The 15,308-nt window shown below is 46.7% G+C and overlaps 1 long non-coding RNA gene across 1 annotated transcript; it reads right to left on the bottom strand.

Moving 5' to 3' along the window:
• Positions 1-2,355: 2,355 nt before the first annotated feature.
• On the bottom strand, positions 2,356-10,304 carry LOC146563454 (uncharacterized). Its single transcript, XR_014894316.1, has 2 exons — positions 9,506-10,304; positions 2,356-5,921 (listed from the first exon to the last, which is right to left on the bottom strand). It is a non-coding gene; the product is annotated as an uncharacterized LOC146563454 (long non-coding RNA).
• Between the last annotated feature and the right edge of the window lie 5,004 nt (positions 10,305-15,308).

Genomic DNA, 15,308 nt, shown 5'->3' with positions numbered 1-15,308 from the left:
ATCATCCAAGTAGGCATCGCAGTTATTCACGCCCGCCAGTACTTTGGCCATAAGGCGCTGGAAAGTAGCGGGTGCATTACGCAACCCAAACGGCATAACCGTGTACTGGAGAAAATGATCTGGCGTGACAAAAGCAGATATTTCAGAGGCTCTGGGAGTTAAAGGTACTTGCCAGTAACCTTTTAACAGATCAAGTTTGGTTACAAAAGATGCACGTCCCACTCTATCAATACAATCCTCCATTCTAGGAAGAGGAAATGAATCAGGTTTGGTAACAGCGTTAACTTTCCTGTAATCATTACAAAACCGAGGAGTGTTGTCAGGTTTTGGTACTAGCACACACGGTGAACTCCATGCGCTGGCGCTCGGAAAGGCTAAACCGTGTTCTAAGAGATAGTCAACTTCCTTCTGCATTATCGCTCTTTTCACTGGGTTCACTCGATAAGCATGCTGCTTAATCGGTTTATGTCCTTCCATGTCAATGTCGTGGCACAGGACCGCAGTTTGACGAGGGTGATCAGAAAAAAGTGATAAATTGTTCTCTATCAGATCAGTGATGTCAGCTCGAGCGGGTTCAGACAAGTGGACTAAATATGTTTCTATATCGTTTAAGATCTCCGAATTTTTCAATCGGCCGCTACCCAGCGCTTCACTTTTCTGGAGCAGCCCGTCATCAGAGGGTTCATAAGGAGAAACAACACTAGCGGCGCACACTAGAGTCGGCACACCCGAAGGACTCCTCGAGTGATATGATTTTAACATATTAATATGACAGACTCTAGACTTTCTCCGGCGGTCTGGGGTCTGAATCACATAATTGTTATCACTGAGTTTCTGTTCCACCACATATGGGCCAGCGAACTGAGCTAATAAACTGGACCCTACCACAGGCAGCAACACCAACACTTTCTCTCCCGGCTGAAAACTTCTACGAACAGCCTTTTTATCATAACGAGCTTTCATTTTTGTCTGCGTATGTGACAGATTTTCTCGAGCTAACTGACATGCAAGGTGAAGCTTTTCCCGAAGTCCGCTAACATAATCCAGAACATTATGCTGGGTTTCAGAAGTTTCTGACAACCACTTCTCCTTCAGAAGGCGGAGGGGACCGCGGACCACGTGTCCAAACACCAGATCCATCGGACTGAATCCCAAGGATTCCTGAGTGGTTTCTCTGACGGCAAACAACAATAACGGCAGACCCTCATCCCATTCTCTATCCGACTGCGCAGAACTTGCGCAGCATAGCTTTGAGGGTTTGATGGAATCTCTCCAGAGCACCTTGACTTTCTGGGTGGTATGGACTGGATTTTACATGTTTTATGTGCAACTCCTCCACAACCTGTGCAAACACTTTTGAAGTAAAATTCGTTCCTTGGTCTGTTTGAATAACCTTCGGAAGCCCGAAAGTAGAGAAAAACTTAAGTAGTGCTTTTATCACCGGTTTTGCTTTCAGCGTGCGTAGTGGAATTGCCTCCGGAAACCTTGTTGCTGAACACATTATTGTAAGTATGTATTGGTGTCCGGATTTAGTTTTTGGCAGGGGACCCACACAATCCAATATTTCTGTCAGGGCTCTGTGTGCGGGTAGGCAGAGATGAGGATCCAAATGCAGGACTCGAACACAGAATTGAAACTCAAAAACCTCAGCTTTATTGCTGGCAGGAAAACAAACATGAAGTGATGATGGAACACTGAGACCAAGGACACACAGGCACAATCTGATGGTACGACGCGACACCGAGCATGGGAAAACACAGGGCTTATATACACAGGGTAGTAACGGGGGAAATCGGCAACAGGAGGGAGACACAGCTGGGAGAGATCAGGGCTAACGAGACAGGGGGAACAAAGCTGCACATACTAACATCAGACAGGAACAAGAACCTTCAAAGTAAAACAGGAAACAAAACACACTTTACTAAGACACAGACTAGACAGAGACAGACTTGACACTGACCAAAGGCTACTAAATGATAATCATAATCACAACAGTATCAGATCATAAATCATAATATAGAAAAACACCAAGATAACTGAAACACCAAGTACCAGAGAAACATAAAGGAAAATCCATGATGCAAAAGTACCAAAACATAATGAACTCAAAATACTGGGTCCAACGGACCCAGAACCGTGACAGTACCCCCCCTCTAAGGGCCGGCTCCCGACAGCCCCAAACAAAAAAAAGCACAACAAAGCACCAGGCCAGGGCGGGCGGAGGGGGTCCAGGATGGAGGGACAGGCCCAAGCAAAAAAAAAAAAAAAACAAGGAGCACCTGTTGGGTCTAAACTCAGACCCCGCTGTATCCAGGACTTATTCCCATGAAAGAAAAGCAAGGCAACAGTGTTCGATCGATTTCTTGCGCAAGGGAGGCCTCTCGTCTGTGACCAGCACGTTGAAATGACCACGCTGGTGGCCTCCTCTCGCCGCCTTTTATTGACAAACTTCAAACAATAGTTTACAAAACACCTCCCCTTGCAACCCCCTTTGGTTACAAAGACAAGGCACTGTATGTAAGTGTGTGTGTGTGGGTGTTATGTGAGAATGTGTGTGTGTGTGTGTGTGTGTGTGTGTGTGTGTGTGTTTGATCAAAGGGTCATAAAACCTAAAAGCAGGAACAACATCCTTGGTCATAAAGAGGGTAGTCTTCCCCCACACCCAATGTATGGTTTACCAAAGATAACACAGTGAAACCATACAAAGGGTAGGAAGCTCTACCAAACATCAAACAGATCTTCAAGTTAGGATGTATCTACAATAAAACCTCCCCCAGCACAGAGTGGCTGGAGAGGTGGTCAGGATCAAAGGAATGGCTTTGATCCTACTGCTTAAACTAAGACTGTACAAATTTAAGAAACACAATGGCAACATTCAACAATTAGACTTAACATTTCCCTCCTTTTTGTCATTGTTCTTAAATTTCAACTTATGCACCCTTTGTTTAGACAGTGTCAGTGTAGAGTTCATTCATGCACAGTAAACTACATCCTATACATAAGCAAATCAGTATCAACAGTTCAAAAACAGGAATTAATATCTTCAAAAGAAGATGCCACCAAGGACCAGACAGTAACCAAGCTATCCAGCCTTGTGGCGGATCTACTCCTGTCGTGCAATTCATTATGTATTTCTTCAAGTAAACAACTGAATGTCAAAGGTCAAACAAGAAGAATCATCATTCTCAAAAATCATATGTCACTACAATCCAACTGTATACAGACATAGGTATTTAAACGCATCAGTTGACTTTATTGTTTGTCCATGTGGCTCTCAGCTAACTTCAAAGCTGCAGCCTGGTCAACACCCTTCTTTATGACTCCTATCAACCCCCCCAAATCTTCTCACTGTAGGCATCCTGTGGGGGTTAGAGTCAACTTGTGAATTATCTGCATTTACAACTCTTCTCCTGTCCTGTTGTCACCACAGAAAAAGCTTTGTAAAGGAAATTGGATCCAGCTGTTTTGATCTTCTTGGCTCAAAACCTCAAGTGTTCATGATGTAAATGTAGACAAAAGGCTTCTCTGTTTACATCCTTCTTGCAGAAGACAAAAGAATAAGTGATGTTACCATGTTCCATGGTTAATCTCCAACTTGGGCTAATCCATTGTCCTTCGTACACATAGGCAATTGGCCTGTTTCCAGTTCGTTTAACTGTATAATGTCCTGCAACAAGTCATATTCTTTGAGTCAGACGAGCAGGTCTGTCTCACCAGAGCAGTTCACCTTCCCAGCTACTGGTGAATCAACCTTCCATTCAGGTTATGAGGAATTGGAAAGTTGAAAAGTTGGCAGTGTTCCTGGATGTGTTGCTAAAGCAACCAAACAAACTGTCTCGCTCCAAGTGATGCTATCCGGTTGTGTTCTTAAACTGCCACCAGTAGTTGGTTGAAAACCCATGCGGGTACTGGGTGTGATTTGCTCTGTCCCAATGCGCTCCTGTCATCCCACTCAGGGTCCACAGGCACAAGAAGATGCACAGCACATTCCCAGCCATTCTGATGAGTACCTGTGGCTCAGTTGGTTTCTTCACCGGATTGAGACGAGGGGCCCTGGAGGCTTTCCCCCCCTTTGTTCCCGGTCTTCCTGCCACTTACTCCGAGCTGGCCTGGATGTGTGTCACCTTCTTGCAGTGCGCTTGATGTATCCAAGTGTTCCTTCCAGCAATCTTCACTGCTGTGGTCGTCGTCAGCAGCATCCGATATGGACCTTCCCACCATGGACTGGACCAGCACTTCCTCTCCATGGCCTTATCATCATCCAATCTCCAGACTTCAGGCTCTGCTCCTGCGAAGAAACAGAATCATCTGGCAGATCATTTGTTCTCATGACTACTTTACTTTTAAACATTTTCAAGCATCTAATCTGCTAATATGCTCTCTCTTCTGCTTTTCTATCATCACTACAGAAGACTGGAACTCTAAATGCTCTAACATGTGTAATCTCAAAGAGTCAGACCATTCTCTGTTGGAGTAATCCTCATGTACTTATTCTATACAGTCTAACCATGTCCTGCCTGTCTTCCTAAATCTTAACTTTACTGTCTGCAAAAGTTTTTTTTTTAAAGTATTTAATAATCCTAGAGTGAGTATAACGACTGCTCATCTCCCTCCTGTTTGAGACATGGCATAGCCAATGGCTCAAAATAGCAGCAGTCTTATACAAATTATTAGGCAGTACTGGTTTATCACACAGATAAAAAAATCATCCTGCAAGCTTGCTCCCTCTGTAAGTCACAACTATTGTCCTGCAGTAGGTGAGTGGGCCTGCATGTCTGCTAATGCTGTACTGATAAAAGGTTAACACCATGTTTAACTAAAGCTGCCTCTTTTGCGATCTTATCTGCAAAAACTTCCCCTAATGCAACCGGATCTTTCCCTCACATGTGTGCTGCACATTTACAAACGGCAATTCCACTGGTTAATAACGCTGCATCCAGCAGAATTTGCAAGAGTTTGGTGTGTTCTGCAGGTTTCCCTGTAGAGGTTGTCACACCTCGTCTCACTCACTGCACTACAAAGAAATGTACAGTAGCAAATGTATACTGCCTATCAGTGTATATTGTCTCTCTACAGCTTTACACGCTTCCGTTAAAGCTAGCATCTCTGCTGCTCAAGCAAACATGAAACATGCTAGTTGTCCTACATAGATAACTCTCTCTCACTGTCAGCTACAGTAAAACGTGTTCTAGTCTGTCCCTCTGCTGTTGTAAAACTCAAATCATCAACAAACCAAACCTTTCCCTCAACGAGTGGCACATCTATTAAGTCATCCCTCAGCTTACACGTCTTCTCCTCGCGCTCTCTACACTCATGAGAAGTGCCCTCCTCCGTTGGCAAAAAGGGTTTGACAGATTCAGAATTCTGCACCACTTTATGGTAATATGTGTGGTTGTGAGAGTAACAGTAACATTAAAGACAAGTGTCTTGTAGGTGACAGAAATGTAAGTTTAGTCTGCAATAGTAAACATCTACCTCGTGTGGAACTAACAATTGCAAAAGGTGAAATAAACTATTGAAACATTGTACAGCTTAAGCTGCTGCACATACTGATCTCACGCATGGAGGTAAAGCACGAGCAACTAGAGCTAATCTTTTAGGATAGTAAGTTACTGGCTTCACTTGTGGAAAAAGTGCTGTTAGTTATTTTACAGTCACCTGGCATTTGTGCTGTTCACAGAACCACAAGTCCATCGCTGGACCTCCTCTGCGCTGTCACTTTTTGGAGCTTGGCACGCTCCCTCAGGTTCCATTTTCCAACGCTGAAAGTCTCCTTGTGACAATCCTTTGGAAGCCCAGTAGCACAGCTCTCTGTGCTGAAGGTGATCTCCGATCCTCCTGAAGACTCCCTCCAGGCCTCAGCTTCCATCTTGTGGACGATCCTCTCAGTCTCTCCTTCTCATCATGGCACCTCACGACATCTACAAATTGAAAAAAATGACACTCCTCTCGCCACACGGCTTTCGCCATGTGTCAACTCCCCAATGAGACATGTACAAGAGTGTTGCACAGTCTCCCTAAAACAATCTCCAGGGTTTGTCCCTTGGAGCAGCTTCACTCCAAGCTGTAACCCTGTGTAAGAACATTAATCAGCACTTAAATGTTCAGCTTGTTTAACTCCCAGCTCCTGTATCACAGAAGACAAAGTCTTAAATTTAAACAACTTCACATTTGCAACCAACTGTAGATCATAAGAGTAATAAAGTATTCAGCATCACAGAGACAAGTATCATTGCAGGTTTATTCTAAACTCATTAATCTCCTACGTTTTCCCATAATTTATTCCAAATTATTTAACATCTCAATGTTATTCCACATTGTAATCAGTGAACTTCACTTATAGGCCATCAAAGCCTCATCTGAACATGGATGCACCACTTGCATAGGTTTAATACTTGTAAATAAACAGCTAATCACACAAATCACTGCAACAATAATAGAAAACATTGTTTAATATTAATTCTGGACCCCACCTCTTGACGCATGGACACTTCTCATGCGTCAACTCACCAAACCTGGATCCCTGTCTTAAAAACTGGCTCCACCAGGAGCCTGCATACTCACCATCATGGCCTGGAAAACAAGATCTGGAAGTAAAATCAAACTTCACACTTATAAACAAGTATATCACAAGGGTAACAAGCATTCAGCATCAGCAAGACAAGTGTCATGTGCAGGTTTTCTCAAATCATTAAATCACTATTGTTACCATAATTCGCCTCAAACATGGATCATCCCATGTGCTCAGTTAACATTAATGTAATCGGTGACTTCTCTTAAGCAAAGTCACTCCACTCATATATTTATTATGGGTCCAAAAGTGGCCAGCAAATGAGCCCATAATAAACTATTCCATAAATATCGTAATCTCTTATTTGTTTTACTCATGTCACTTGTCCGCTTCTGCTGAATGCTACATGCACTCTTAAAGAAAACAAAACCTGTAATAAAGAAACAAACATCCACCAGTTGTTCTGCTAAAAACCACATCATCAAATCACATGAAAAACTGCAATGCTGTAAGAAAAAATGCAAATGTTAGCGCTGCGCAGGTGTGTACACACTTTCTCACAGTAACTTCTGTGAGTACCACAAGCCCATGAATAACACACCTCTGATAGATTCACAAACATAAAAATGGCATTTAAAAGGTTAAACCATCACGCAACCTCAGATGTTGCTATCATCTTTCTGCTCCTGTAACAGAGACACACACAGAGATACATCCACACCTTTGTCAAGTGGGGGTTGACTTCACACAATGGTGTTAAGTCAGTCAGTCAGTTCCCGATTTATTTTAAAATTCTTACTCATTCACTCAGTGATTCCTTCTTTTGCTAATTGTGGAAATTATCGTCGCATTCGTTTCCACGCTCAGCAAAACAACGTCATTTCAAAAAGAAAAATAATTTAGACTGGATTTCCTCGTTGAATCCTTTTGGACAGGAATTTGTTTCCTGATTGTCCCAAATAAGAGCCCATTTTAATTTTGGGGAAGCTCACTTTGCAACAGTTTTCTCGACGACGCTTCGATTCTAATCGTGCAGATCTGCTCAACAGAGATCATCAAACAAAACTTTCAGTGCACCATGAAAGTAACAAAGTAAAAGAAAGAAAATAAAAGAAATCAAAGAAAATAAAGGAAAGATAGGCCTTGTTTAAATCATGACACGTGTTCTTCATGCCAGGGGGATAAATCGTAACAAAAGACAAATCAAACAGCCAGTTTAATCTCAAACATTCATCCAATCAGCCATACACACAACATACAGCATAACCCTGTTGTCTTAGCACATAATAAGTTTTAGTTCTCATGTAACTAAATGTGTGCCATGGTAAAACTTCTTCACACACCAGAAACTCACAATCAGCTCACTCAACTCACTCATTTAAGACCTCTCATCAGCATTCTGTTTTCTCCTCTATAATGCAACCATCTGTCCTCCTATAATATTCAGTCCACTAGTCTATGTATCACTTTCATCTTACTAGTGACTTGGACAAGATGACAAACAGAATCTCATGCTTAAGATGCTGTCTGGTCTCATGAGTATCATTGTATGTGTATATGCATGTAGGGTTAGTATGGTTAATGCATTTTCAGTATGTTTTTGTGTTCATCTCTCACCACACTTCCATTATTCTCATCACTGCTTAAAACAACACACATCTCTCTGTTTTTTTTCTTTAACTGTACTTTTCTCCAAAACAGAAAATAGCATTACAGCTGTTTCAGACTGAGAAACACCAAACACTCTTCGTGCTATCATTCATCCACACAACTATTTTATTTCTTTTTGTCCACTGGGCAGGTGACATGCAGAATCACGTCTGCCCCAGCTGGATACCTTTCACACACACCATGACGTCAGACACTCTCACACTCATGGAATTGATCAGGAGAAAAACTTTCTTCATCTTCACACTCTGTTACAGAAACACCATATGTTTTGTTTTTTTTTTTTTGTTTTTTTTTTGTGTTGTGTCAGGGATGGATATGTAGTTGTAACGTTTGTGTTCACTAACTTTACTTTCTGTTTCCTACCCTGCCAAGTCTGTCTTGGACTCAATGCTGCTCCTAATATGCCTCTAATCTCTCCTCCACTTCTGCCTCTGCTCTCTCACGCTCTTCTCTGACTCTACTTTCTGCTAACATTCTTGCTCTTCCTAATGCTTTTCTATGGTGTTGTTCTAGAGTAGTTGCAGTGGATTGAGCTGTAGTTTCATCCTCAGGTTTCACAACTACTTCTTGCAATATTGCTCTTTTAACATTCTGTGCTTCTCTCCTCTTCTGAGCCTGCTCCAGCCACAACTTAGCAACTGCTAACTGCAATTCCTTCCTCTGCTTCGCTTTACCTGTTTTACCTGCTACACTTACAGCTATTCTTTCTACCAGCATTTTACACTGAACTTCCACTAATGTCCCTTCAAATCCACATTTCTTATACCAACAACCTACATACTGCGTGCTGCCTGGTAAAACTTTCTGCATAAATTTTACATCTCCTTCTAAGGCAGACTTACACATTTTATTCTCCATTACAAGACAACAATCAGCCACACTCACGCAGACCACGTCTGGCCCGCACACACACAACATAGGCCTATCGCTTGCGTCTGCACGCACAGCTAGCGCTCTCTGTTGAAAACTCTCAAACGCCCCATATGGCGGAGAATTCAACCTTCGGACACTCTCCAACGCCCCAAATGGCGGAGATTCCGGACTCTGAACCTAGGTTCTCTCCACGCCCCAAATGGCGGAGAACTCTCTACGCCCCAAACGGCGGAGAAGCCTGCGTCTCTCTCACGCGGCTAGCGCGCTCCCGGACTCACGTTTAACGCACAGCCCGTAGCCGCTCTCTATTGTTTTGGGTCCACGTGCGCTCTCGTGACCAGCGCTCCCCGGGACTCAAACGTTTCACGCAGAATCACGGTGACGCGTATCTAGGATCCCACATTCATTCACACGGTTATAGAGACGCTCTCTAAGGCCTTCTGTACTCACTGTTTGTTTACGTTCATGGGAAGAGTCTCTGGATCCCGTCAATCGTCATCCATCCCGAGGGGAGGTCAGGCGCAAACTTCCCGGCCTGGTGGCAAGCCAAAAACACCAGGGCTTTACGTCAATCATCCCAGACGTTGCGGTGGCGTCCTCTCCCTCTCCTCGGTGGATGCAATGTGTTAGGCTCCGGCTCCGAAGGACCAAAAAATGTTGGGTCTAAACTCAGACCCCGCTGTATCCAGGACTTATTCCCATGAAAGAAAAGCAAGGCAACAGTGTTCGATCGATTTCTTGCGCAAGGGAGGCCTCTCGTCTGTGACCAGCACGTTGAAATGACCACGCTGGTGGCCTCCTCTCGCCGCCTTTTATTGACAAACTTCAAACAATAGTTTACAAAACACCTCCCCTTGCAACCCCCTTTGGTTACAAAGACAAGGCACTGTATGTAAGTGTGTGTGTGTGGGTGTTATGTGAGAATGTGTGTGTGTGTGTGTGTGTGTGTTTGATCAAAGGGTCATAAAACCTAAAAGCAGGAACAACATCCTTGGTCATAAAGAGGGTAGTCTTCCCCCACACCCAATGTATGGTTTACCAAAGATAACACAGTGAAACCATACAAAGGGTAGGAAGCTCTACCAAACATCAAACAGATCTTCAAGTTAGGATGTATCTACAATAAAACCTCCCCCAGCACAGAGTGGCTGGAGAGGTGGTCAGGATCAAAGGAATGGCTTTGATCCTACTGCTTAAACTAAGACTGTACAAATTTAAGAAACACAATGGCAACATTCAACAATTAGACTTAACAGCACCAGAGTCCAAAAAACGCAGGAAAGCATATCAAAAACAAAACGAAACCAGAGCTCACCAAGAGTTTACAAAAAATCCAGGGGGCCGACCGTGCACACGGCAACGGTGTCGACGTGCGAACAGTTCTGGAGGCCGACCGTGCGGACGGCAACGGCGGCGAGGAAGCAGTTCTGGGGGCCGACCGTGAGGATGGCAACGGTGGCGGGAATGCAAGCCTGGAGGCCGGCCACGCGGAAGGCAGTGGCGGCAACAGAAGTCCGGAGGGCGGCCACGGTGGTGATGATGCCCAACAAGCGGCCTGGCAGATGACCGACGATGTGGAGGTGGTAGTAGGGGACCTGAAGGCTGCGTGGCCCCTGCAGCCCCAGGCGAAGCGGAGGCTGGACCAGACGAGGCGGAGGCGGAGGCTGGACCAGACGAAGCTGATGAGGATGCGGAGGCTGGACCAGGCGAGGCTGATGAGGATGCTGGAGCCGGACCAGGCGATGCTGATGAGTATGCTGGAGCCGGACCAGACGAAGCAGCTGATGAGGATGAAGCGGAGGCTGGACCAGACGAAGCAGCTGATGAGGATGAAGCGGAGGCTGGACCAGACGAAGCAGCTGATGAGGATGAAGCGGAGGCTGGACCAGACGAGGATGAAGCAGTGGCTGGACCAGACGAGGATGAAGCAGTGGCTGGACCAGACGAGGATGAAGCAGTGGCTGGACCAGACGAGGATGAAGCAGTGGCTGGACCAGATGAGGATGAAGCAGTGGCTGGACCAGACGAGGATGAAGCAGTGGCTGGACCAGACGAAGCAGCTGATGAGGATGAAGCAGTGGCTGGACCAGACGAAGCAGCTGATGAGGATGAAGCAGTGGCTGGACCTGATGAGGATGAAGCAGTGGCTGGACCAGACGAGGATGAAGCAGTGGCTGGACCAGGCGAAGCAGGCGATGCTGAAGCAGATGCTGGACCAGGCGATGCTGAAGCAGATGCTGGACCAGGCGATGCTGAAGCAGATGCTGGACCAGGCGATGCTGATGAGGAAGCGGAAGCTGGACCAGGCGAGGGTGATGAGACTGCAGCTGGTGATGAGACTGCAGCTGAGGGCTGGACGGGCTCCTCAGGCCCCCCAGCTGACGAGGCAGAAGGCCGGACGGGCTCCTCGGGCCCCCCAGCTGACGAGGCAGATGGCCGGACGGGCTCCTCGGGCCCCCCAGCTGACGAGGCAGATGGCCGGACGGGCTCCTCGGGCCCCCCAGCTGACGAGGCAGATGGCTGGACGGGCTCCTCGGGCCCCCCAGCAAAAACAGTCTCAGAACCAGTGGGCACTAAAGCCCCTGGCACACACAGGACAGAACCAGCAGGTGCGGAGACCTCTGGCAGGGACAGAACAGGACCAGCAGGCGCACGGGCCTCTGGCAGGGACAGAACAGAACCAGCAGGCGCACGGGCCTCTGGCAGGGACAGATCAGAACCAGCAGGCGCACGGGCCTCTGGCAAACACATAGCAGACTTCAGCCGCCCAGAGCATTGACTCTGCTCAGGCAGTGACAGCCGGGTGCAGTCCTCAGCTGGGTTCCTAGCCTCCAGGGGTCCAGAGTAGGCTGAGGGCTGAAACTCAGCCTCTGGGGAGGCCCTGGAGCACGTCACAGTCTCTGAACTGGCCAGCTTTTTAGGAATGATTACATTATCATGAGGTTTGTTGCTCTGCTTAGAACAAACTGATGAAACACAGTTCCTTTTAGATTGATTTGACTGAGCTTGTTGTACCGGGGTAGCAAGTGACACAGGGTGCAGGGCTAGTGGCTGCTGAACAGGAGGCTGAACTGAGGGTGACTGAAACAATGGTTGGGATGACGACGGTGGTGGAATTGGAGACTGAGCTTGAGGCCGGGCGGCTAACTGAGCTTGAGGCCGGGCGGCTAACTGAGCTTGAGGCCGGGCGGCTAACTGAGCTTGAGGCCGGGCGGCTAACTGAGCTTGAGGCGAAAATGGTGGTGGTGGAGTTGGTGTCTGGGCTACAGGCGGCTTCTGAGCAGGTGACACTGGAGACTGAGCTACAGGTGGCTGCCGAGCAGGGGACACTGGAGACTGAGCTACAGGTGGCTGCTGAGCAGGGGACTGAGCTGAAAGCGGACGGGCAGCTGACTGAATAAACATAGCTCCAGAATAAACAGATCCAGACGGAACAGTCTTAACTCCTGGATCTGAAAAAACATCAGGCGCACAGTCTTCTGAACCAATGGGAAAATAGTCATTCTTAAAACGAAAACTCTTATTTTCCCGAACCGGAGAAACACGAGCTGTAGTGTTCATGTAGCTGGCGTTCGCAGCTTTGGGGGAAACAGTCTGTCTATCCCTTGACAAAAAAGGCGAATGAAGGGAGACTCTGTCACTCACCCTAGGCGGTTGTTTGAGCTGAATCCCAGGCTCCTGCTGGAGCTGTGAGTGCTGGCTGCGTGTTCGCTGCCTCCCTGTTGAAGAGGGAGCAGCGCTGGCGGAATGTGACGAGGGAGGACTCTGCTGTGGCTGCTCCTGCTGTGATGTGGAAATGCTGGGTGAGTCAGGTGGCACGATAATAATCCCTAACATCTTGTAAAAGGCTTGTGCAGGCGTGAGCTGATTGCTTGCAGGCTCGTAGTAATCCTCCCGGGACCGGCTGGAGCGTTTTCTGCGAGACCTGGGCGTCCGCGGGGAGGAAGCAGACGAGTGGGCCGAAGGGTAGGCTGCTAGCGAGGAACGGCAGCACGGAGGCCCTCCAAGCGCTAGCCGAGTCCCGTCAAAACGGGAGCTGCGCTTCCACGGTGAGTCCGCTGGATCCATTACTGGTCGCGTCGTTCTGTCAGGGCTCTGTGTGCGGGTAGGCAGAGATGAGGATCCAAATGCAGGACTCGAACACAGAATTGAAACTCAAAAACCTCAGCTTTATTGCTGGCAGGAAAACAAACATGAAGTGATGATGGAACACTGAGACCAAGGACACACAGGCACAATCTGATGGTACGACGCGACACCGAGCATGGGAAAACACAGGGCTTATATACACAGGGTAGTAACGGGGGAAATCGGCAACAGGAGGGAGACACAGCTGGGAGAGATCAGGGCTAACGAGACAGGGGGAACAAAGCTGCACATACTAACATCAGACAGGAACAAGAACCTTCAAAGTAAAACAGGAAACAAAACACACTTTACTAAGACACAGACTAGACAGAGACAGACTTGACACTGACCAAAGGCTACTAAATGATAATCATAATCACAACAGTATCAGATCATAAATCATAATATAGAAAAACACCAAGATAACTGAAACACCAAGTACCAGAGAAACATAAAGGAAAATCCATGATGCAAAAGTACCAAAACATAATGAACTCAAAATACTGGGTCCAACGGACCCAGAACCGTGACAATTACTTTTTCAAACGGCTCACCTATTACTGGAATAGGATGTAACGGAGCAGGTGGGATGGGTCTGTTAGGTTTCCCCGCCATCTGACATGTGCTACAGGTATGGCAATATGCCACCACATCAGCTTTCATCCCTGGCCAAAAGAAGTTGTGCAACACCCGATGATAAGTTTTGTTCACCCCAAGATGTCCAGCCATGCTGGCATCATGCGCTAAGCTAAGCACCTGCCCTCGATGTGGCTTCGGCACCACCACCTGCGTAGCACCAGGCAAACCACACCGGTCAGAGGACCACCTCCTCATAAGAACTCCATCTTGCACAAAATAAGAAGTGGGAGATTCACTTCCTGCACTCTTAGCTGCAGATAGAAAACAGGGAGCCAGTGATGAGTCATTCTGCTGAGCAGTTATCAACGCAACCCTATTCAATTTCTCATCCAGCTCTGGCATCAGTTTTGTCACATCATTTCCGCTTGCTATTCTGCCACTCTCACGGCTGGGAGATTTTCTTTCATCTAGCGTCGCCATAAACGTGTCAGCAACATCCACAACATCATCAAATTTGCGCGATTGCGCACGAGTAATAGCACAAACAGGAAACACACTTGATAAAGGGGCGGCAACATCAGTGACAGAAGAAATAGGCGTTTCCACCACTTCAGGCAGTGGGAAAACTGTTCCCCCAGCCAAGTCATTTCCCAGAATAAATGAAACCCCTTTAATAGGCAACTGGGAACTCACCGCAACTTTAACATGCCCCGTTTTCACGGGCGAATGCAAATGTACTTTGTGTAGCGGCGCCCGAAGAACGCTCATCTTAATTCCCCAAACCAACACATCTGAATCACAAGCAGTTTTATCTGACAATGGCAGTACACTATCCAACATAAACGACTGATGCGCACCTGTGTCCCGAAGAATAGTAACAGGCACTTTATCCCTCTCTTCTCCCGTCACAGAAACAAAGCCTTTCGTGATAAATGGTTTAAAACGTGGCTCTATTTCCACATCCGCATGGTGCAAATCACGGGTGAGAGTGGAATGCGATTTAGGCAAAGGGACAACTTTGATGAGACCTACGCCCGCTGGATTTTTAGAGCCTTTGTGCTGCTCTTTCCTCCGGAGCGCAGGACAGACAGCGATCAGATGTCCGGGTTCGCGACAATAAAAACAGTCGCGATTAACACCATCCTCCTGTCTATCTTTCAGTCCTATCTTTGGTGACTTTATCTTCCTTTCCTGTCCCACCCTGATATTCTGTGAGACAGCGGCCGAAAATATAGTTTTGTGGGTGAGAGTAAACTCATCAGCCATCACTGCCGCTTTAGCAAGTGAGGTCACCTTTTGCTCATTCAGATAAATGACTACTTGGTCCGGCAAACATTTTTTGAATTCCTCTAACAAAAGAAGTTCTTTCAGCCCCTTGAGATCCTTTACTTTACTGGCCTGCAACCATCGTTCAAACAAGCGACTCTTTTCACGGGCAAACTCCACAAATGTCTGATTGGCGGCTTTATCACACTTCCTAAATCTTTGACGGTAGGCTTCTGGGACGAGCTCATATGCCTGCAACACAGTCTTCTTCATGATGTCA

This window comes from Mchenga conophoros, linkage group LG11 (assembly GCF_057382185.1).
Source record: "Mchenga conophoros isolate Kocher_MC1m ecotype Shallow Benthic linkage group LG11, M_conophoros_male_GT1.1, whole genome shotgun sequence".
NCBI classification, from domain to species: domain Eukaryota; kingdom Metazoa; phylum Chordata; class Actinopteri; order Cichliformes; family Cichlidae; genus Mchenga; species Mchenga conophoros.
The sequence above is the reverse complement of the archived record's forward strand: the minus strand, read 5'-3'. Positions and strand labels throughout refer to the sequence as shown.